A 24,977-nucleotide genomic window follows, 5' to 3' on the forward strand; every position below is an offset into this window, starting at 1 on the left:
TATTTGAAATAAGTCTGTGTAAATTTGTATTTATTCCTGCAATTATTGAAACACTAAATGTTGAAGAATATAAGGAAAGAAATAGACAACAATATACTCCGCATCGAGTAAAATTTAAGCCAATTTCTATTGTTTTTACTATTATTTCCGCAAATCTTTTATTTCGAAAAGCGCAAACAAACACTTTTTCCAAAAAAAAATATTCTCACAAAGCATCACAGGAAACAGACCTTTTATTATTTCTAATTAGGAACAAAGAAAATAATTCACTAGTTAAAAGATAAGCCCTCAGAACTGATTGGATCAATTAACAAGGTGATCAGACATATACACAAGTAGAGCACGCGTCACGTTAAAAGTCTTAATAACTTTTAAATCTCTTTATATCATCGAACCAACTTTTGACATATGTTTTTGAATATAATGATTTATCTTAATTAATGAACTTGGTGCATATATAACCTTTGCTTCATATCCTTAGTGCAGTATTTTTAAATTCGTCAAGCTTCATTGGATTCAATCAACAAAATGACAACTTGACACATTACACAAAATCGGCGCGTGCCATATAAAATGTTAATAACTCTTTTATTTCTGAATATATTTATACCAAAATTTAAATATATGCTCTTTATTCAAATCTGTATCGTACTGAACGACCTTGGTGCTTATTTGACTAGTCCATCATGGGCTTAGTGCACTTCCTGGAGCTTAGTGCACCAAGGCGGCCTAGGTGGTGTTTAGACGCACCGATATTCATGATATAACTTTAATCTTTATTTCTCTTTATATAATATGCTGTTGTTTCAAGTTACACTTCAAAAATAGAAGTTGGGCATGTAAAATAATTTAAAATTTGGGTTTATAAAATATCTTTACAAATGCATATATGGCTATGAAATCTAATGTATAAAATAATTCAAATGTGGGTGTGTTAATTAATATAAAACAATTTAAAATTGGGCTTTTAAATAATTACAAATTTTGATTCCTAAAAGGCTAAATCTTATAAATTAAATGATTAAAACCAAACATACTGTAGACATATTTCAATCTACATTAATTCATAATATTCAATATTTATATGGTAAATAAATATTGTACCAAAATGTGGCTTATATAAATTTATAGCAAATCATTCATTTAACAGAAGAAAACATTGTGTAATGTCATCTGTTGGAATATACATTAAGTTTATCAAATGGACAGGATGTTCCCACACAATTAAGGTATTCCACACCCCAGAGTACAAAAGTCACAGAAAAAAAGTCATGGAAAAAAAGTCACAGGAAAAAAGGTCACAGGAAAAAAGTCACAATATATTAATATATTTTTTGTATGAAATAGTCATATGGTCTGCACATACAGTTATTAATAGGAGAAACTTTCCAAATAATTTTTTTTTTTTATGGAAATGGTTATATGGTCGCACATATATATGAATATATTGGAAAACATTCACAATGTTGGCATGACACGGGTTATGTTCTTCTCATATATGTTATGATGGTATGATACTAAACCCCTTACGGGAAGGATTGTGCCTGATGTTCATATGATGAAATCGCATTGTTGGCATGACACGGGTTATGTTCTTCTCATATATGTTATGATGGTATGATACTAAACCCCTTACGGGAAGGATTGTGCCTGATGTTCATATGATGAAATCATAATCTTTCAGTCAGTTTAATTGAAGTCTGGAGCTGGCATGTCAGTTAACTGCTAGTAGTCTGTTGTTATTTATGTATTATTGTCATTTTGTTTATTTTCTTTGGTTACATCTTCTGACATCAGACTCGGACTTCTCTTGAACTGAATTTTAATGTGCGTATTGTTATGCTTTTACTTTTCTACACTGGTTAGAGGTATAGGGGGAGGGTTGAGATCTCACAAACATGTTTAACCCCGCCGCATTTTTGCGCCTGTCCCAAGTCAGGAGCCTCTGGCCTTTGTTAGTCTTGTATTATTTAAATTTTAGTTTCTTGTGTACAATTTGGAAATTAGTATGGCGTTCATTATCACTGAACTAGTATATATTTGTTTAGGGGCCAGCTGAAGGACGCCTCCGGGTGCGGGAATTTCTCGCTACATTGAAGACCTGTTGGTGACCTTCTGCTGTTGTGTTTTTTTTTTATTTTGGTCGGGTTGTTGTCTCTTTGACACATTCCCCATTTCCATTCTCAATTTTATTATACAATAAATATTTTGTATGGAAATTGACATTTTTTAATTCATTTTATACGACTAGCTTTGGAAATTTAGATATAAATTGCAAAACATTAAAATGAAACGTGTACATGCTGGTGTACTATTGATACATGCATGTTTTCAAGGATTTGTTGTAATTATTTTTGTTTTATATATATATATCTCTTATGAAATGAAAGAGATGTGAGTTAAACAGCAACAATTTCCTTCAATTCGAATTCAAGTTAGAAGTTCATATATGACTTGATCACAAGTTATTTTGATTTTTGAAGATAAAGTATTATTCCTTCAATTCAGTGTTAAACAAACAACTCATTGCCATTAATACTAACAGGGACTGTTGATATTGATGTGTGGCTTCTTGTGACAACTTCTCCCTTTTGTAGACCTACCAATGAAATACAACTTAAGCTCAATATTAAATGAAAGGAAACAACCAGCTTTCCCTGTTTGATAAAAAGTCAATTTTGAAAAAAAGAACATATTATATTACGCTTTTATTAGTTTATACTAGAACACACCCGCGAAATCGCAGGCATATACAGCTTATGAACTGTTGTAGGATGATTTTTGTCGAGCCTGCAACTTTTGTTGCAGAAAGCTCGACATAGGGATTGTGATCCGGCGGCGGCGGTGGCGGCGTTAGCTAACTTCTTAAAAGGTTTATATTTTAAAAGGTAGAAGACCTGGATGCTTCATACTTTTTATATAGATGCCTCATGTTACGAACTTTCCGTCAGTCACATGTCCAATGTCCTTGACCTCATTTTTATGGTTCAGTGACTACTTGAAAAAAAAGTTAAGATTTTTTGTAATGTTAAATTCTCTCTTATTATAAGTAATTGGATAATTATATTTGGTGGTGCGTACCTTGCAAGGTCCTCATGCCCGTCAAACAGTTCTCACTTGACCTCGACCTCATTTCATGGATCAGTGAACAAGGTTAAGTTTTGGTGGTCAAGTCCATATTTCAGATACTTTAAGCAATAGGTCTAGTATATTCGGTGTATGGAAGGACTGTAAGGTGTACATGTCCAACTGGCAGGTGTCATCTGACCTTGACCTCATTTTCATGGTTCAGTGGTTATAGTTAAGTTTTTGTGTTTTGGTCTGATTTCATATACTATATGCAATAGGTTTACTATATTTGGTGTATGGAATGATTGTAAGGTGTACATGTCTAGCTGACAGTTGTCATCTGACCTTGACCTCATTTTCATGGTTTAGGGGTCAAAGTTAAGTTTTTGAGTTTTGATCTATTTTTCTAATACTTTATGCATTAGGTCAACTATATTTGGTGTATAGAAATATTTTATGATCTATATGTCTGTGACACAGGTTTTATTTGACCTTAACCTCATTTTCACGGTCCATTACTAAGTGTTAAGTGTTTGTGTTTTGGTCTGTTTTTCTTAATTTATAAGCAATAAGTCAACTATATTTGTTGTATTGAAGAATTGTTAGCTGTACATGTCTGCCTGACATGGTTCATCTGACCTTGACCTCATTTTCATGGTTCATTGATCAGTGTATTGTTTTCTTGGTTAATGTTGAGTTTATGTGACAGTTGTAATAAAGCTTTATATTTTGATCCATCAACATAATATCAATGATTAGTAAAGAAGGTGAGACATTTCAGCGTGTGCACTCTTGTTTGTAAAAGATATTATGTATGGAGAATTACATAATGGGTATCAAAAGCCCTCTCCCTTTTTCTAAAGTCTGATATTTGTTTCCTTTCTGTTAAATTCAATTATATTTGTGTTTCTGGCCTACGATCACAATTATTCTTCTCCTTTGCTACAATGCTTCTTTTGGTAAAAGTCAAATCAAATTAAAAATTTGCACCTTTTCAAACATGAAATAAATGTAACTGCTTATATATAGACCATTATTAGTCTAAAAAATATGCTTCTATGACAATCCATCAGTGCTTTTTTTTTGAGAGCCTTATTAACATGCCAATGGTAGGATTTGAATCATGTATAAATGACTAATACCGACTAAGGCTTATTTGAGGGGTTGTCGGAGGGGTCCTGATCCTGAAATCCCGGGCTTAAAACCATGAAATCCTGAGATGCAGAATTTAAAGAAATTCATATCCTGAAATCGAAAAATATATTCCCGGATCCAGTAAGGATCAATCCCCAAATCCCGACGCCCTGAAAAAGGTCCTGCCTCCCTCTAATCTCTATCTTACTTTCATTTTTGCCAAATCACTATTTTCCCTTATAACAATAAATTTGTATGCCCCAATTATGGGCATTATGTTTTCTAGTCTGTGCATCCCTGCGTTCGTCTGTTCAGTCGTCCGTCCGTCCGTCCGTCTCGTTTTTCTGTCCCACTTCAGCTAAAAAATGTTGGTCGAGGTAGTTTAAGATGAAGTTGAGCATGTTTTACTTATTTTAATATATATGCAAGTGGAATGACCCCTTAAATACTGAGTAAACATTTTAAAGAAAACAGTAAACAGAATCAGGGACTTTCTATACTTACATAGAAATTCCCTGACAGAATACAGAGAGTCTCTATATATTAAAGTAGAATAATCGTAGCTTGCATGTAGATAAACGCGAAAAATATTTGTCCTTTCTAAGGAGGTATAATAGTTGTGATTCTTGCGATCTAAACACCATGATATGGAGAACGCTCTACGATTGGTTGTACTTGTGTCTCATGTTTTACTTATTTTAATATATATGCAACTGGTTTGACCCCTTAAATAGTAAACATTTAAAAAAAAAAACAGTAGACGGAATACAGAGAGTCTCTATATATATTATAGTAGTATAATCGTAGTTTACATGTAGATAAACACGAAAAATAATTGTCCTCTCTAACATATCTAAGGAGGTTAATAGTTGTGGTTCTTGCGATCTAAACACCATGATATGGAGAACGCTCTGATTGGCTTATCTATTTTTCATTTTTGTTATCTATCATACGATTGGTTGTATTTGTGCATGTTTTAAACCGGAAGTCTTATCTATGACTAAAAGTCAGTCTGATGACGGAATCATATCTGGACTCCTTTTTTGTTGTTTTTCTCCCAAAATAACTCAATCTGAATAATCATAAGAATGGATCAATCGTAACTACTCGGCCATTCTCGCTATGCAGTACAATAACTTTCTTCGTGCAACCAGAAAGGCCGAGTAGTTCCGATTGAAGAATGGATGACAAATGCGACCATGCATGTTACCTATAGGACACAGAGGCGTGATGATTGATTTATTGTGGAAGGAAGAGAAGCGAAACACAAAATGAGGTCTTCTCGTTTAATAGTATAGATATACTTCCTTTATGGTTTTTAAAGATTAAACTTTACCACTAAGAGTAAGTAATCTGATACAAGTATATTATGGCTTTTTTTCTATGCATTCAAAAACACCAGTTGAATCATTTATTGCATACATGTACATAGTTACTTTTTCATGTGCATTCCAACATACTTCTGATAAATAATTTTACTAAAAAATATTGTGACTTTTTTTCCTGTGACTTTTTTTCCTAGTGATTTTGTGACTTTTTTTCTGTTTACCGTACACGCAACTGTCAAATAAAAGTTACTGCTTTACCTGTAATAAGCCATACAACTTATCAGTTGATCGACCATGCCACTTCAATTGTAAAAGTTTGTTCATAGATAGATGAAAATGAAAATCATCATTTTGATGAAAAAAAATTGAATTAAAATTGATTTTCTTTATCAAAATTATGAAGTTAATTATTTTAACATAAAAAAGCAATGAATATTTCCCCAAGATTAAAAGAAAAGTATTATCTACTCCAGGAATAATAAAAAAAAAATGTATTTATAATTGGTCCATTTTCTATAGAAATCATTGGTCTTCTGAAATCGATCTCAAAAAGACATGCATAATATAGACCTAAACATTTTTTTTTCCGGAAAGAGTTATCACATATATTTATGTTTGTTAAAAAATAATAAAATTCAACACTCAAATTGAAATATATATAAAATGTTTTTTGGTTGTCCTAAAAAATGAATAAAGTTTTTGAATCAAGATCGGAACAAATTCTTTGACCTTCACGAAAGCCCCCTCTCTTTTTTTAGCCACACACACACAGAAGATGAATTTTGGGGTCCAAATGAGATGCATGTTGAATTTTGTTTGTCAGTAACTTCAACTTATATCCCAAGTAAAAACAATTGATTCAACGTTTAATAATAAAAAAATCAAAATTAAACTACATGGAGGATTATTCAGGGTATTCCAACTTAGTTGCACCAAAAGGGTATCTTACTATACCAAATTAATCGTTGATTCTTCAAAGTTTAGTTTAGCCATAATAATTAAGTATATAACAGCAATAGAATGTCATAATCAGTGTAGAATAAGTCTTAAGGCGAAATTCATACTGTTGAGATAGTGTCAAGACATATTTAAGACTGTCAAGAATGTGTCAAGACATATTCAGACATTATCAAGAATGTCAAGATCGAGACAAATAAAAGACAGTCAAGAATTGCTGCATGTTTATCTGGTGGGGTAAATGTGCTCGTTTTTGAGTAAATTGTAAAACTTATTGGAAACATGCATTTTTCATATAGATAAGACGGTTGGTTTTCCCGTTTTAATGGTTTAACACTAGTCAATTTTTGGAAGCGCCAATGCTTCGTGTTTAAGTCTGTACTTTGATCCATAATGGTGGACTTGTACTTATTATGACTATGATGGAGAGTTATCTCATTGACACTCATCGGACATATTCTTAAACATCTTTTACATCCCAACTTTGTATGTATTACAGTGCCAATTTCTTATTAACTGGAGATAACTCATTTTAAGTTGGCAAAATATTATTCCACATTGAGGTTGCAATCATAAATATCCGAGATTCTTTTCCCCATCTGATATATGCTGATGTTTGCTATTAGTTTTCACCCCCCCTCCCCTCCCCCTTTTCCCCAGAAAAAAAGATTAAACATTGCATTAATCATAGCGGTAAAAAAAATATAATGTTTTTAAGGCAGACAGGACCCCCTGAGCCAGACTATAGATGTCACTTGTACATATCACTTTACTAGACCAGACCAATTTGTATTGGACTTTGCCCAATGTCAGGCGACAGTGGGAATGACTAATTTTGAATGCTTTGTTTTGGAGCTTTATTTCATAGCAGCATCCTGTTACAATTATTTCTTGTAAAAAGTTTTTTTTTAAGTAGGAAAAAAGTTAACCAGGCAATCTACACGACAAGTTACTTGTCACAAGCTTAAAAAGTATATACATGTACATATTCAGAAATGGTTCAACCAATATTTATCTAAAACTAAAATTGAGCTATTTTATATTTTCAGTTTAAAGATCTACTGTTCGTTTTTATTTGATTCAAGTCCAGTCAGTTTATTACTAATTAAAGGTAAGTGAACATTATAGTCAAACTGTATTGGAACAATATTTATTTCATCAAATGAAATTCAGAAATATATTTCAATTGTAAAAGTTAAAATTAAAAAAAAAGAGATAATCAAGAGCTAGCTGGTTCATTCTAAGTAGCATTTCACCAGTGCTTTTTTTAGCTCACCTGACCCAAAGGGCCAAGTGAGCTTTTCTCATCACTTGGCATCCGGCGTCCGTTGTTGTCCGTCAAAGCTTTTACAAAAATCTTCTCCTCTGAAACTACTGGGCCAAATTTAACCAAACATGGCCAAAATCATTATTAGGGTATCTTGTTTAAAAATTGTGTTCGGTGACCTGGCCATCCAACCAAGATGGCCGCCACGGCTAAAAATAGAACATAGGGGTAAAATGCAGTTTTTGGCTTATAACTCAAAAACCAAAGCATTTAGAGCAAATCTGACAGTGGGTTAAATTGTTTATCAGGTCAAGATCTATCTGCCCTGAAATTTTCAGATGAATTGGACAAGCCGTTGTTGGGTTGCTGCCCCTGAATTGGTAATTTTAAGGAAATTTTGCTGTTTTTGGTTATTATCTTGAATACTATTATAGATAGAGATAAACTGTAAACAGCAATAATGTTCAGCAAATGAAGATTTACAAATAAGTTAACATGACCAAAATGGTCAGTTGACCCCTTTAGGAGTTATTGCCCTTTATAGTCAATTTTTGACCATTTTCCGTAAATCTAAGCAATCTTTTACAAAAATTCTCTCCTCTTAATCTACTGGGCCAAATTAAACCAAACTTGGCCACAATCATCTTTGGGGTATCTAGTTTAAAAATTGTGTTCGGTGACATGGCCATCCAACAAAGATGGCCACCACAGCTAAAAATAGAACATAGGGGTAAATTGGCCCGGTAAAATGCAGTTTTTGGCTTATAACTCAAAAACCAAAGCATTCAGAGCAAATCTGACAGTGGGTTAAATTGTTTATCAGGTCAAGATCTATCTGCCCTGAAATTTTCAGATGAATTGGACAAGCCGTTGTTGGGTTGCTTCCCCTGAATTGGTAATTTTAAGGAAATTTTGCTGTTTTTGGTTATTATCTTTAATATTATTATAGACAGAGATAAACTGTAAGCAGCAATAATGTTCAGCAAATAAAGATTTACAAATAAGTCAACATGACCGAAATGGTCAGTTGACCCCTTTAGGAGTAATTGCCCTTTATAGTCAATTTTTGACCATTTTTCGTAAATCTTAGTAATCTTTTACAAAAATCTTCTCCTGAAACTACTGGGCCAAATTAATCCAAACTTACCCACAATCATCTTTTGGGTATCTAGTTTAAAAATTGTGTTTGGTGACATGGCCATCCATCCAAGATGGCCACCACAGCTAAAAATAGAACATAGGGGTAAAATGCAGTTTTGGGCTTAAAACTCAAAAACCAAAGCATTAAGAGCAAATCTGACCAGTAGTAAAATTGTTTATCAGGTCAAGATCTATCTGCCCTAAAATTTTCAGATAAATAGGACAACCTGTTGTTGGGTTGCTTAAAACTTTACACATGTCTTTGTTGTATTAATCTAAAGATCTGTATACTTTTTGGTGATGATTCAAAATTTCATTTTTGAGTTAGGCCACGGTTTTTTAATTTGTTGGTTTACGGATTTTCTCCATGAAAAAGTCGGGTCGGTCGGTCGGGAAAAAAAAGAAAAAAAAAAGATCTTACGAGACATAAAACTGATATGCAAAATAAATATATATATTTCACCTTTCTAATAATATGTTTGTCATACTATTTTGTCATCATTCTTAAATTTTAGTTCGATGAAATACTATTGCTCAGCTGTAAAAAAAACATCGCATGACATTGTCTAATAATTTCCCGTAAAAAAGGGGTGCACGGACATAGACGAAATTAAATCGTCATTTCACAGATAATAAAAAGAGATTCACGTCAGTAGCTCTTATTTAAAACTTGTTGGTGAATAATAATAAGCACGAAAACTGAAAGACAAAAATGTAAAAACGTCGTACGAAAATAAGTTTCAAAAACGTAATAGACTCGTCCACTGGAAAAAACAGAAATTATATCGGGTTAAATAATCGTTGTCATGCATTCCCGTTTTTTATCAAAATTGACGATATATTTTTATCATCTATGAAAACAAGAAAACTTCAAATGATTTTTAAAATTCAGTACTTTAACTCGATGTCTTGAACTTCCACCTGTCCACATTTGGACAAGTCTATTTCTATGAGAACAGACATCTTACGGACTGGTGACAAATGAAGGAAACGAACTTATTGTGTAACTGGTTTTAAACACAGGTTTGGTTCCGCAAAATTATTCGCAAACGACATTTCAAGGTCATTAATAATTGATTTGTCTATTTTTAGAAACGTAACCTGAAAGTTTCATTTTTCACAACAGAAAGTGTCATCACTTCTGTAAGTGATTAATGCATTTCATTTCATAAAAAAAGGATATTTTAATTATTATTTTTAGGGATAATGCATTTGATATGGTCGGCGGGAATAAAAAAGCATGAAAAGTCAATTTTATTTTTATTCTGGAAACCGGCAAAATCGGGTCGGTGGATCTGTAAACCAACAAATTAAAAAATCCTGGCCTTATTGAGTTATTGAGTATTTTGTAAAAAAGGGGGAGGTTTTTTTTACATGTTGTGCCGTATCTCAAAAACAATTTATGATTATTGCTTAAAACTTTACACACTTCTTTTTTTATATTAACCTAAAGATCTGTATACTTTTTGGTGATGATTTAAAACTTTATTTTGGAGTTATTGAGTATTTTGTTTAACAGGGGAGTTTTTTTTTACATGTCGCGCCGTATCTCAAAAATGATTTATGATTATTGCTTAAAACTTTACACACTTCTTTGTTATATTAATCTAAAGATCTGTTTACTTTATCATGGCGCAGCTGTTTATTGGTTATTATCTTGAATATTATTATAGCTAGAGATAAACTGTAAACAGCAATAATGTTCAGTAAAGTAAGATTTACACATAAGTCAACTTGACTGAAATAGTCAGTTGACCCCCTAAGGAGTTACCGTATAGCGGGTTATTTTCACGGGTGTAAAATTTCGCAATTTTCATTGAATAATGTATACGAAAAATTTTGGCGGTTATTATTTTGGCGGATTCAACATTTTTAACATTACCTTCGCATGTACACTTTTAAATTGGCGGAATTTATTTTGGTGATTTTGTTCTATCCGCGAAAATAAGCGAAAATTTACACCCCGCGAAAATAACCCGCTAAACGGTATTGTCCTTTATAGTCAATTTTTATACGACGGCAAATTTTGAAAAAATTTTCGTCGTATATTGCTATCACGTTGGCGTCGTCGTAGTCGTCGTCGTCGTCGTCGTCCGAATACTTTTAGTTTTCACACTCTAACTTTAGTAAAAGTGAATAGAAATCTATGAAATTTTAACACAAGGTTTATGATCATAAAATGAAGGCTGGTATTGATTTTGGTAGTTTTGGTATCAACATTTTAGGAATTAGGGGCCAAAAAGGGCCCAAATAAGCATTTTCTTGGTTTTCGCACTATAACTTTAGTTTAAGTTAATAGAAATCTATGAAATTTTGACACAAGGTTTATGACCACAAAAGAAAGGTTGGGATTGATTTTGGGAGTTTTGGTTTCAACAGTTTAGGAATCAGGGGCCAAAAAAGGGCCCAAATAAGCATTAATCTTGGTTTTCGTAAAATAACTTTAGTTAAAGTAAATAGAAATCAATGAAATTTAAACACAATGTTAATGACGACAAAAGGAAGGTTGGTATTGATTTTGGGAGTTTCGGTCCCAACAGTTTAGGAATTAGGGGCCAAAAAGGGACCCAAATAAGCATTTTTCTTGGTTTTCGCACCATAGCGTTAGTATAAGTAAATAGAAATCTATGAAATTTAAACACAAGGTTTATGACTATAAAAGGAAGGTTGGTATTGATTTTGGGAGTTTTGGTCCCAACAGTTAAGGAAAAAAGGGGCCCAAAGGGTCCAAAATTAAACTTTGTTTGATTTCATCAAAATTGAATAATTGGGGTTCTTTAATATGCCGAATCTAACTGTGTATGTAGATTCTTAATTTTTGGTCCCGTTTTCAAATTGGTCTACATTAAGGTCCAAAGGGTCCAAAATTAAACTTAGTTTGATTTTAACAAAAATTGAAACCTTGGGGTTCTTTGATATGCTGAATCTAAAAATGTACTTAGATTTTTGGTTATTGGCCCAGTTTTCAAGTTGGCCCAAATCGAGGTCCAAAATTAAACATTGTTTGATTTCATCAAAAATTGAATAATTGGGGTTCTTTGATATGCCAAATCTAACTGTGTATGTAAATTCTTAATTTTTGGTCCAGTTTTAAAATTGGTCTAAATTAAAGTGCAAAGGGTCCAAAATTAAACTAAGTTTGATTTTAACAAAAATTAAATTCTTGGGCCTCTTTGATATGCTGAATCTAAACATGTACTTAGATTTTTGATTATGGGCCCAGTTTTCAAGTTGGTCCAAATCAGGATCTAAAATTATTATATTAAGTATTGTGCAATAGCAAGTCTTTTCAATTGCACAGTATTATGCAATGGCAAGAAATATCTAATTTCACAATATTGTGAAATAACAAATTTTTTTTTAATTAAGAGTTATCTTTCTTTGTCCAGTATAGTAAGCAAGAAATATCTGCAAGAATTTTTTTTAATTGGAGTTATCTTTCTTTGTCCAGAATCAACTTAAATCTTTGTTATATACAATATACAATGTATATTCACTTTTTCTACCAACTGATAAATTTAAATAATCTTTACCATTCAGTGATAACAAGCAGTTTTTTAACATCTTAATATTTTATGATGTATTTAAATGAGTAGTAATTGTTGCAAACTTCATTAGAATATTCTAATTGAAATTAGTTTTGGAATAAGGGAAAGGGGAATGTGAATAAAAAATTGGGTTCAATTTTTCTCATTTGAAATTTCATAAATAAAAAGAAAATTTCTTCAAACATTTTTTTGAGAGGATTAGTATTCAACAGCAGTGAATTGCTCTAAGAGAAAACAAAAATTTTAAGTTCATTTGAATACATTCATTCTGTGTCAGAAACCTATGCTGTGTCAACTATTTAATCACAATCCAGATTTAGAGCGGAATCCAGCTTGAATGTTGTGTCCATACTTGCCCCAACCGTTCAGGGTTCAACCTCTGCGGTCGTATAAAGCTACGCCCTGCGGAGCATCTGGTTAACAATTTTCATAAAGTTTGTAAATTTTTACTAACATTTTCCACTGAATCTACTGGGCCAAGTTCATTATAGATAGAGATAATTGTAAGCATCAACAATGTTCAGTAAAGTAAGATTTAGAAACACATCACCATCACCAAAACACAATTTTGTCATGAATCCTTCTGCTTCCTTTGTTTATTTGAATATTCACATAGACCAAGGTGAGCGACACCGGCTCTTTAGAGCCTCTAGTTTCTTTTTTAGCCATATTTTTATTTTGAACTTCTATTATTTGTATTTATTAGATCCGTGTCCAGTCAATGTGATCCTTCTACAGTCAAGTTGTTATTATAATCAATGTGATCCTTGTACAGTCAAGTTACTATTTATAGGTAAGTGTACATTATATGTGAACTATATAGGATCAATTACTATTGAAATTTGTTTCAAATGTAAAATGTTCAAACTCTATAGGGGGAGATAATGTGAAATGTTCAAACTCTATAAGGGGAGATAATGTAAAATGTTCAAACTCTATAAGGGGAGATAATGTAAAATGTTCAAACTCTATAGGGGGAGATAATGTGAAATGTTCAAACTCTATAAGGGGAGATAATGTAAAATGTTCAAACTCTATAAGCATGGTAAGGGGAGGTAATGTAAAATGTTCAAACTCTATAAGCATGGTTAGGGGAGATAATGTAAAATGTTCAAACTCTATAAGCATGGTAAGGGGAGATAATGTAAAATGTTCAAACTCTATAAGCATGGTAAGGGGAGATAATGTAAAATGTTCAAACTCTATAAGCATGGTAAGGGGAGATAATGTAAAATGTTCAAACTCTATAAGCATGGTAAGGGGAGATAATGTAAAATGTTCAAACTCTATAAGCATGGTAAGGGGAGATAATGTAAAATGTTCAAACTCTATAAGCATGGTAAGGGCAGGGTTTCCGCTGGTGGTCGCCATTTTCGCAATTTGCGATAATTGTGGCGATAAAAATTCGTCATTTGCGAAATAATTTGGCGAAAAAAATATATAAAACGATCTATTTTCCTCCATCTTGTTTATTTACTTTTTTTTTCGAGTTTCTCGGACTTTACCTGATCAGACAATACTCGGAATTCACCTTGACCTCATTAAGAATTGGACAGAAAATCAATAATCAGCTGATTGCATTTTATAGCTATTGACAACAAAGGACTAATTAATAAAGGTGTTGATTGAATTGTTTGACAATTGATATTGTTAAATGGCTTCCACTAAAAGTCACATACAGAATTTATTTACCACTTTGAGACGTTCGTGTTTGAAGCAAACTTTTGACGTCTCTTCTCCTTTTAAAGATAGTTTAGAAAAGAAAGATGCTGTTGTGACGAAAAATGTTCAAGCAAGAAAAATCTCTGATTTAAAACCTTAATTATCCTTTGACTTTAATATAGGTAATTTATCAGGGAGACTATTTTAAAGTCGTTTGAGTGACACACGTGTTTCAAGCATAGTTTTACATCTCAACTTTTTCCATTTACGATGGTCAAGAAAAGAAAACTGTCGTTATGAAGAAATCCATCCAAAAGGTTGGGAACAACCCCTCGAATGAGAGTAACCCTTCAATGTTATGACTACACATGAAATGAGGGCTCAATTTCATGTGATAAAAGCATTTGTTTTGTTGTAAAAACCACTTCTTAGTATAATAGGGCACACCAGTATTTTTCTTTTAAAGAAACCTTCCCTACGAACTATACTGGTATTATATGAACAAAACATGTCCATTAATTTTGTTATATTCAAGGATTTATATCTTCTTTATTATTAAAGTATAGTGGGCCCCTCATTAGGAAAGTTGTTTAAAATACAATGAATAATTTTCCCTTTTAAGTTAAAAAAATCCATGTTGTTTGAAAGTAAATGTTTAGTGTTTATTCATTAAAATGTAGACTCTAAAATAAGTTTCAGAGAATAGTCATAGACACAATGGGACAAAATCATCTTTTTTAAGGAAGGGGGAGGAAGAAAAAAAGGTAAATTTTAAACGAAAAATATATTTATGTTACTTGGTGAAAAAAATAATAATGTGGCGAAAAATATATTGTTTTGGCGAAAGAGTTGGCGAAATAAATAATTGACCCAGGGGAAACCCTGGTAAGGGGAGATAATGTAAAATGTTCAAACTCTATAGGGGGAGATAATGTAAAATATTCAAACTCTATAAGGGGAGATAATGTTAAATGTTCAAACTCTATAAGCAGGCCTCGACAATAACACTTGTCCGATTGTCCGGTACCAGAGGGAAAAAAGGTTGGACAAGTAAAAGCTGTATCAAGCTTGTCCGTCGGGACAAGTACATTATTATTCTGCAGAAAATAAATTTAATTCAACTTTGATGAACAAAGTAATTATAAACAAAAAACAAGAAAACAAATATTAATTTGACATGTTTCTGTATTCTGTTTATTCAATTGCAAAGCCTTTTCTTAAACATGTTTACTTGCAATCGATAATTTTTAACTGGTTCTTTGTCAGGTACTTTTTAACAGGTAAAACTAAAAGGTATACTATTCTGGGAAACCAGTCTTGCGCTTTGTAGATAAGGTAACTTTACAGTACAGTTCGTCACCTCAGAAGAGTTCAGCTTTAAGTTTAATAGACAGTTTGGCACCGTAGGAGACATATTTAGTAGACATGATTGATAGACAGTTTGACAAGGCAGGAGACATTTTGGTACCAAGACAAATCAGTACCTCATTTTGCTACCTTATTTTGTTCCTTATAATAAATACAATACTGGTAATATAATTTTTTTACAAAAATATTTATTTTTATTTACCATAAAATTCACAAAATCACATTTGATCATAAGTAGAAAAAAACATTACTTGCAATATGGTGACCTGTAGTTGTTAATTTCTGTGTCATTTGGTCTCTTGCAGAGAGTTTTCTCATCGGCAATCAGACCTCTTAAGATGGCTTATCTTCTTCTTTTTATTGATTGCATTTGAATAAACTTTTTTTAACTTAAAAAAACCCAAAAAGAATACAAATCCAATGCGTGTACAGGCTTATCAGATGGGGCCTCATGATTAGAGTCTGATGAGACTGGCATTGATGAAAACTAGAACCTAATTCCTGTGACATGACTAGTTTCGCAGTTGTACTTGACTCATATTTTTGAAAAGTATTTCAAAAGAAATAAATCAAATTCTGTTATATCGTTTAAATTCGTTTTGCTCCTTTAATCAACTTAAAATGTAAAAAGGTTATTTTTAATAGAAATTTTTGGACAAGTTGCAATTTCATTTGGACAAGTAAATTTTGGTATGTACTTGTCCTACAGGACAAGTTGAAAAAAAAGTTATTGTAGAGGCCTGATTAGGGGAGATAAGGTAACTGTAAAATGTTAAAACTCTATAAGGGGAGATAATGTAAAATATTCAAACTCTATAAGGGGAGATAATCAACATATAGTTTTTACATTCAAAATACCACCAATGTTTTTATAGTAAACAAGACACAAAGAATGTGATAACATCATTACAATGTTATTTGTCTTCAAATATAAGCATTGAACTTGTGCTATAGAAAAATAAAGTGAGATATATGTCAATGACAGCAACCCAACAAAGCAAGAATGGAGATGTGTACAAGTCAATATATAGTCAATGATTCAAAAATAACCTCATATAATAAGGTCTTCATTTTCATGAAGCGGGCCATTAAATTTAGGATTTATTCATGTTAATGAAATAATTGCACATTATACCTTTTTATCCCACCACGGGTAAATTATGACGTGATTGGTTTAACGCCGTCACATGGTGACCCCCTATGGATCTGTATGGGGTTAGTAAATTTCATATGGGTTCATGACGTCTGTCTTTTTTTAATGGTGACGTCATCTATTGATGTTGTTGTATTTCATTGTTTATTTTTATACAAAACACAGCAGGAAAAGTCCCATGTGCGATAAATTCGTTATATCGTATATATGGTGCACTACTTACCCCCTTTGGCCTCAGCCCCTATGGATTTTACTAACCCTCTATGGATCTGTAGGGGGTCAATAGCGAACCATTTAACTTATAACTGTAAGTTTATTTTATTGAAACAGGGAGATAACACACACACATTGATATGTTTATAAGAAACATTCATAACAAGTACGAATGAAGTATTTTTTAGTCATACTTCAATTTTACATATATATCGTGCTTAAACAAGTAATCAGATTTATAGTTATTTTTCACAGATGCTTTAGATGATGGCACAACCTAACTTATAAATTAGGCTGACCGCAGAGGTACATTCATCAGTGTTTATTTATTAGTATGTATTGTATAAGAGAACAAAACAAATCAATCCATAACGACTGCCACGTTGATCTTCATGGTGTTGTGTGTTGTGTTAACTTTTAGTGTGGGAGGTGGTGGGTTTGAACCCTGGACAGTTCAACCAAAGACTTGAAAAATAATATTTGCTGCTTCTCCAAAATAAGGTAAATCAATACAGAGTAAGTAGTTTTCACATCTGCTATACAGCAACTTCCTGTTTTCACATCTGTCATACAGCCACTTCCTGTTTTCACATCTGTCATACAGCCACTTCCTGTTTTCACATCTGTCACACAGCCACTTCCTGTTTTCACATCTGCCATACAGCCACTTCCTGTTTTCATATCTGCCATACAGCCACTTCCTGTTTTTACATCTGCCATACAGCCACTTCCTGTTTTCACATCTGCCATACAGCCACTTCCTGTTTTCACATCTGCCATACAGCCACTTCCTGTTTTCACATCTGTCATACAGCCACTTCCTTTTTTCACATCTGCCATACAACCACTTCCTGTTTTCACATCTGCCATACAGCCACTTCCTGTTTTCACATCTGTCATACAGGCACTTCCAGTTTTCACATCTGTCATACAGCCACTTCCTGTTTTCACATCTGCCATACATCCACTTCCTGTTTTCACATCGGCCATACATCCACTTCCTGTTTTCACATCTGTCATAGAGGCACTTCCTGTTTTCACATCTGTCATACAGCCACTTCCTGTTTTTATGCCCCACCTACGATAGTAGAGGGGCATTATGTTTTCTGGTCTGTGCCTCCGTTTGTTTGTCCGTTCCTTCGTCCGTTCATTCGTCCCGTTTCAGGTTAAAGTTTTTGGTCGAGGTAGTTTTTGATGATGTTGAAGTCCAATTTTAATGTCAAATTAGAGTTCTGACCCCAATTTCACGGTCCACTGAACATAGAAAATGATAGTGCGAGTGGGGCATCCGTGTACTGGGGACACATTCTTGTTACATCTGCCATACAGTCACTTCCTGTTTTCACATCTGCCATACAGCCACTTCCTGTTTTCACATCTGTCATACAGGCACTTCCTGTTTTCACATCTGTCATACAGCCACTTCATGTCTTTACATCTGCCATACAGTCACTTCCTGTCTTTACATCTGTCATACAGTCACTTCCTGTTTTCACATCTGTCACACAGCCACTTCCTGTTTTCACATCTGCCATACAGTCACTTCCTGTTTTCACATCTGTCATACAGCCACTTCCTGTTTTCACATCTGTCGTACAGCCACTTCCTGTTTTCACATCTGTCGTACAGCCACTTCATGTTTTCACATCTGCCATACAGTCACTTCCTGTTTTCACATCTGTCATACAGGCACTTCCTGTTTTCACATCTGTCATACAGGCACTTCCTGTTTTCACATCTGCCATACAGCCACTTCCTGTTTTCACATCTGCCATACAGCCACTTCCTGTTTTCACATCTGCCATACAGCCACTTCCTTTTTTCATATCTGTCATACATCCACTTCTGTTTTCACATCTGTAATACATCCTCTTCCTGTTTTGCATCTATCATGCATCCACTTCCTGGTTTCACATCTGTCATATATCCACTTCCTGTTTTCACATCTGTCATACATCCACTTCCTGGTTTCACATCTGTCGTACAGCCACATCCTATTGGTTGATAGTATGAAATTGTACAACACTCATTGTACAATTAAAATTTCTTTTTCTTGGCTTCTATGGAAGGGAATGATTTTATATTTGATGAACTGCTTGAAAATGTTGATTTGTAGCTAGAATGTTAGCAATTTTTATGCCCCATTTATGGGAATGTTTTTTGATCTGTGGATCCGTCTGTTCGTCTGATCTTTCGTCCGTTGGTCCGTCTGTCCTGATTCAGGTTAAAGTTTTTGATGAACTTGAAGTCCAATCAACTTGAAACTTACTACACATGTTCCTTATGATATGATATTTCTAATTTTAATGCCAAATTAGAGATTTTCCCATTTCACGGTCCACTGAACATAGAAAATTATAATGCGGATGGGGCATCTGTGTACTTAGGACACATTCATGTTGTTTATGCTGTGCAACTTCTTTTTGTTACCCAATAGTTTGAAATAATTCAAATTCATTGTATAAAGAAAATGTTCATGAAAGTTCATGTGATGAATAACAATGATACATGTATTCCTAGACTAAAGAATAATGATATAAAAAATTACAGTTTGTCAGACAGCCTTCAACAATGAACAAAACCCATACCATATGACAATTAGGAGTTGTCGTATGATTAACAATGATACAATTATTCGTAGACCATAGGACAAAGATATAAACAATTACAGGTCGTCTCTCAGCTTTCAACAATGAGCAAAACCCATACCATATGATAATTAGGGGTTGTGGTATGATTAACAATGATGCAATTATTCCTAGACCATAGGACAAAGATATAAACAATTACAATTTGTCTAATAGCCTTCAACAATGAGCAAAACCAATACCATATAATGATTAGGAGTTGTGGTAAGATTAACAATGATGCAATAATTCCTAGACCATAGGACAAAGATATAAACAATTACAATTCGTCTAATAGCCTTCAACAATTAGCAAAACCCATACCATTTAATAATTAGGAGTTTTGGTATGATTAACAATGATGCAATTATTCCTAGACTATAGGACAAAGGTATAAACAATGACAGATCGTCCAACAGCCTTCAATAATGAGTAAAACCCATGCCATATATTAATTAGGAGTTGTGGTATGATTAACAATGATCACTTTCCCTTTTGGGATGATGATGTGCCTTTGGCACGGTGTTATATTTCACACCTCGTTCGCTATGCCTGTGTCTGTTGTGACGTTTTAGATTTTAACGAACGTAATCTGTGTATTACTGGAAAATTATTAAGCCAGGAATTTCGTTATCACAAATTACTTAAAACCTTTATTGATGATACAATTAATCCTAGACCATAGAACAAAGATATAAACAATTACAATTCGTCTATCAGCTTTCAACAATGAGCAAAGCCCATACCATATGATAATAAGGAGTTGTGGTATGATTAACAATGATACAATTAATCCTAGACCATAGGACAAAGGTATAAACAATTACAGGTCGTCTAATAGCCTTCAACAATGAGCAAAACCCATACCATATAATCATCTGCTAAAAGCCTTGGTATGATAAAATGTGAAACATTTGAAAAGAAAAAAAGTGAACAGCCTACTTTGTACAACAATGAAGGAAAAACAAATATGGTACACAGCCTCTAACTAAATCCACTATGTTATAGGTCCTGTGCATACAGAATAAAAAAACAAACAATTGAATTTAATTTGACAGTTCAAGTTGATTATTGATAGTGTTTTAAGAAACTGTAACTTGATATTTTTTGTGTTTCTTAAAGCTGGTAAAAACATTTTTTAAAATACTTAGATCTGGGAAAGTGCAATAGATGTTCTGGTGTTCGATGAAAAGAGTCCCACCCTGTTTGTAGAATACATTAGTACCTCATTTAGGTATGTGATCAGATCTTCAAGGTTTTTAGTTCAGTTCAAATAGTTATGATAGTGCAGAAAAGTTGAGATAAATGACTGTTTCAATGCTATTATTATTTAATTAAAATTAGTATCTAAAATATTAGGTCAGTATATTACATCCAATAATGATCAGGTATTTTTAATTGGCAGTAACTATAATACATGTACCTCAATGATAACTAAACAGTATATATTGAATATGATTTTTCTTTTCTATTTTTAGGATATAATGGAGGATTGGAATGAGGTAAGATTTACCTAATAGTCCCCTTGTCATGTTTGGTTTTGTTCCCCATTATTGTACAATTAGATACAAGTATGTGATAATTTAAGATAAAAACTAGAATTCTAGGTGAACTACAAAACTAAGTATACTGATCGAAGAAAACAGATGGAACAAAAAATACAAAACATTTGCTAATAAATAATAGCAGAAATCCTCTTAATTGTGTTATCCATCTAGGAATTACACGGTTGACACTTAATCTTCTTATCTTCTACTCAACATGAGTGACACTTACTTGCTTATCTTCTACTCATTACACGGGTGACACTTGATGGTTTTATCTTCTACTCATTACACGGGTGACACTTTATTGTCTTATCTTCTACTCATTACACGGGTGACACTTAATTGTCATCTTCTACTCATTACAAGGGTGACACTTAATTGTCTTTTCTTCTACTCATAACATGGCTGACACTTAATTGTCTTTTCTTCTACTCATAACATGGCTGACACTTAATCGTCTTATCTTCTACTCATTACACGGCTGACAATAAATCGTCTTATCTTCTACTCATTACACAGGTGACACTTGATCTTATCTTCTACTCATAACATGAGTGACACTTAATTGACTTATCCTCTTCTCATTACAAAGGTGATACTTAATCGTCTTATCTTCTACTCATTACAAAGGTGACACTTAATCGTCTTATCTTCTACTCATTACAAAGGTGACACTTAATCGTCTTATCTTCTACTCATTACACAGGTGACACTTAATTGTCTTATCTTCTACTCATTACACAGGTGACACTTTATCGTCTTATATTCTACTCATAAATATACGCATATATTCCAATTACATGCTATTTAAGGAACTCCTCTCTGTCTGAATGTTACATGAAATAAGAATACTACTGATTTATGTAGTCATTGGGTTTAAATTAGCGGTGGTCCTAGATCTGAGACCTATCAGATTAGCGTTCGGACTTCGGATTTGGTTATTAGCTGCATCCGTCAGACTTTTAATTTTGATGTGGTAATGAGTCACGATAAATTAGCTTTGTGATTAAATTTATTTTTAACTTAGTAATCTACTTCCTGGTTCATTAATAGTACAGCGTGTCAGATGACAATTTTATTGGTGCTTTCGTCAAGTTCGTGTTCTTCATATTAACGCATGTGGTTGTCAACGTTGCTAAACCATGAGTTTGTTTTGCTTAAGCATCACGTCTTCTTATAGAAAAACAGGTGAGGCCGATGAAATTCTGGCTACTTTGGGTGTAGCTAAACTAAAGAAGCAATGAGAGTTTAAACAAGGATAAAAGATATGATCGCGAAAAATGTAAGCAAAAATTTAAGTCTCATTGGCAGAAAGATCACCATTGGCTCCAATTTGGAGAAGCTTCCTGAACCATGACCTGTAATTATAAAATACCTAACCCACTCTGATAGGCATAGTGCTTTAGTGAGAGGGTCACAAAATCTTTAAAATTGATCCAATCAAAAGTCAATGTTTGGACCTTTCATCCTAAGGTGTGGACCTTCCACTTTACTGTTATTAAGGTCCAGGACTTTTCAGGGAAAAATGTTGATTTGAACCACTGAATCATTGCTTTACAGAAGAATAAAATTGAATGGAAATGGGGAATGTGTCAAAGAGACAACAACCCGACAATAGAAAAAATAACAGCAGAAAGTCACCAATAGGTCTTCAATGTAGCGAGAAATTCCTGCACCCGGAGGCGTCCCTCAGCTGGCCACTAAACAAATTTATACTAGTTCAGTGATAATTAACGCCACACTAATTTCCCAAAAGAAGAATACATATAAATTATTACCTGATTTAACAGTAAGGACATTCATTACAATCTATTAAATGTAATTTCTATGTTTTACTTACAGAAACTTGTTACAGCTGCTAGGGAGGGAGATAAAGAAGCCTTAAAATTGTGCTTACAGAATGATGTAGAAATTGATTATCAAGGAGTAAGTGAAAAAGTCACATTCAAAACTACCTTATTTTAATACTTTATAGAAAAATCATTTTAAGATACGTCGTCTGATGGTACAATAAACATGATAAAAGACACAAAACTACAGGTTACTTGAAAATAAAGCACAGTGAAACAGTGTAAAACTACATGTTACTTCAAAATACAGGATATTGTACATAAACACACCACAACAATTGACTTTAGAACATAACAGATTGTACACCAGCAGTATAAAACACACAACTACAAGTTTCTTCAGAACAGAACAGATTGTACACCAGCAGTATAAAACACACAACTACAAGTTACTTCAGAACATAACAGATTGTACACCAGCAGTATAAAACACATAATTGCAAGTTACTTCAGAACATAACAGATTGTACACCAGCAGTATAAAACACACAACTACAAGTTACTTCAGAACATCACAGATTGTACACCAGCAGTATAAAACACACAACTGCAAGTTAGTTCAGAACATAACAGATTGTACACCAGCAGTATAAAACATACAACTACAAGTTAGTTCAGAACATAACAGATTGTACACCAGCAGTATAAAACATACAACTACAAGTTAGTTCAGAACATAACAGATTGTACACCAGCAGTATAAAACATACAACTACAAGTTAGTTTAGAACATAACAGATTGTACACCAGCAGTATAAAACACACAACTACAAGTAACTTCAGAACATAACAGATTGTACACCAGCAGTATAAAACACACAACTACAAGTTACTTCAGAACATAACAGAATGTACACCAGCAGTATAAAACACACAACTACAAGTTACTTCAGAACATAACAGATTGTACACCAGCAGTATAAAACACATAATTGCAAGTTAGTTCAGAACATAACAGATTGTACAGCAGCAGTATAAAACACACAACTACAAGTTACTTCAGAACATAACAGATTGTACATAAGCAGTATAATACACATAATTGCAAGTTACTCCAGAACATAACAGATTGCACACCAGCAGTATAAAACACATAATAGCAAGTTACTTCAGAACATAACAGATTGTACACCAGCAGTATAAAACACATAATTACAAGTTTACTTCAGCACATAACAGATTGTACATTAGCAGTATAAAACACACAACTACAAAATACTTCAGAACAAAACAGATTGTACATTAGCAGTATAAAACGCACAACTACAGCTTATTTCATAACAAAACAGATTGTACATAAACAGTATAAAACACACAACTGCAAGTTACTTCACAAAACAACAGATTGTACATTAGCAGTATAAAACACATAACTACATGTTACTTCTGAACATAATATACAAATATATCTGTATCGAAACTGATATATATATCATTATACTGAATTCAATACTAAATCAAAATCTGTTTTTAATTTAACAGTTTTAGTGAGAGAAAAAAAATGCATAAAGGTATTTTTTTTAAATAATTGTTTTTGTTTGTTTTGAATTATAGTTGAAAAAATTCTTACTTTGAATATTTACAAGAACATGTTTTACACCAAGGTTTTACAGCGGAAGTAAAACAAATATCACACATGTATGTTATTGCTTCACTTTGACCACATTCCTTAATATATACAAAATTATGTTGTTAATTAGACAGGTTGAATGGACAACAAATATTTGTAATAATTATATAAAGTGGGGTCTCATTTTGTTTGTCTCCTTGTACTAAATCAGGAAATGTAACTATTTTTCATATTTCTTTGAAAAAGTTACTTTTTAAAAAAATAATCATTATTCTGAATCATGTTAATCAGACAGATTTAATCATTATATCAACAAATACTTGTTAGGATTATATAAAGTGAGATGTCATTTTACTTAGAGAATTGTAATGAATCCATTGATGTAAATATTTTATTCATTTCTTAAAAAAAAATTAAAAAAAATAACATTACAGTTCTGATGGAAGTTTTGACATCTCACAAAAAAAAAACATGTTTATTTATTGTTTATGATCAATATAAATACAAGTGTGACTGGTCATTTTATTCAGTTTTGACCACTGAT

At 32.9% G+C, this 24,977-nt stretch overlaps 1 long non-coding RNA gene across 3 annotated transcripts in view; it reads left to right on the forward strand.

The window, feature by feature from the left end:
• Positions 1–24,977, forward strand: part of LOC134699974 (uncharacterized) — a 41,447-nt gene that overhangs the window by 16,285 nt on the left and 185 nt on the right. The window contains exons 2-7 of one of the 3 annotated variants that reach the window (XR_010103713.1): positions 7,538–7,599; positions 13,150–13,236; positions 17,095–17,340; positions 20,618–20,700; positions 20,945–20,968; positions 22,856–22,939. This is a non-coding gene — a long non-coding RNA (uncharacterized LOC134699974). The remainder of the gene's footprint in view (positions 1–7,537; positions 7,600–13,149; positions 13,237–17,094; positions 17,341–20,617; positions 20,701–20,944; positions 20,969–22,855; positions 22,940–24,977) is intronic. The other 2 variants (XR_010103714.1, XR_010103712.1) reach the window with 2 other exon arrangements.

Source organism: Mytilus trossulus, unplaced genomic scaffold (assembly GCF_036588685.1).
Source record: "Mytilus trossulus isolate FHL-02 unplaced genomic scaffold, PNRI_Mtr1.1.1.hap1 h1tg000103l__unscaffolded, whole genome shotgun sequence".
Lineage (NCBI taxonomy): Eukaryota > Metazoa > Mollusca > Bivalvia > Mytilida > Mytilidae > Mytilus > Mytilus trossulus.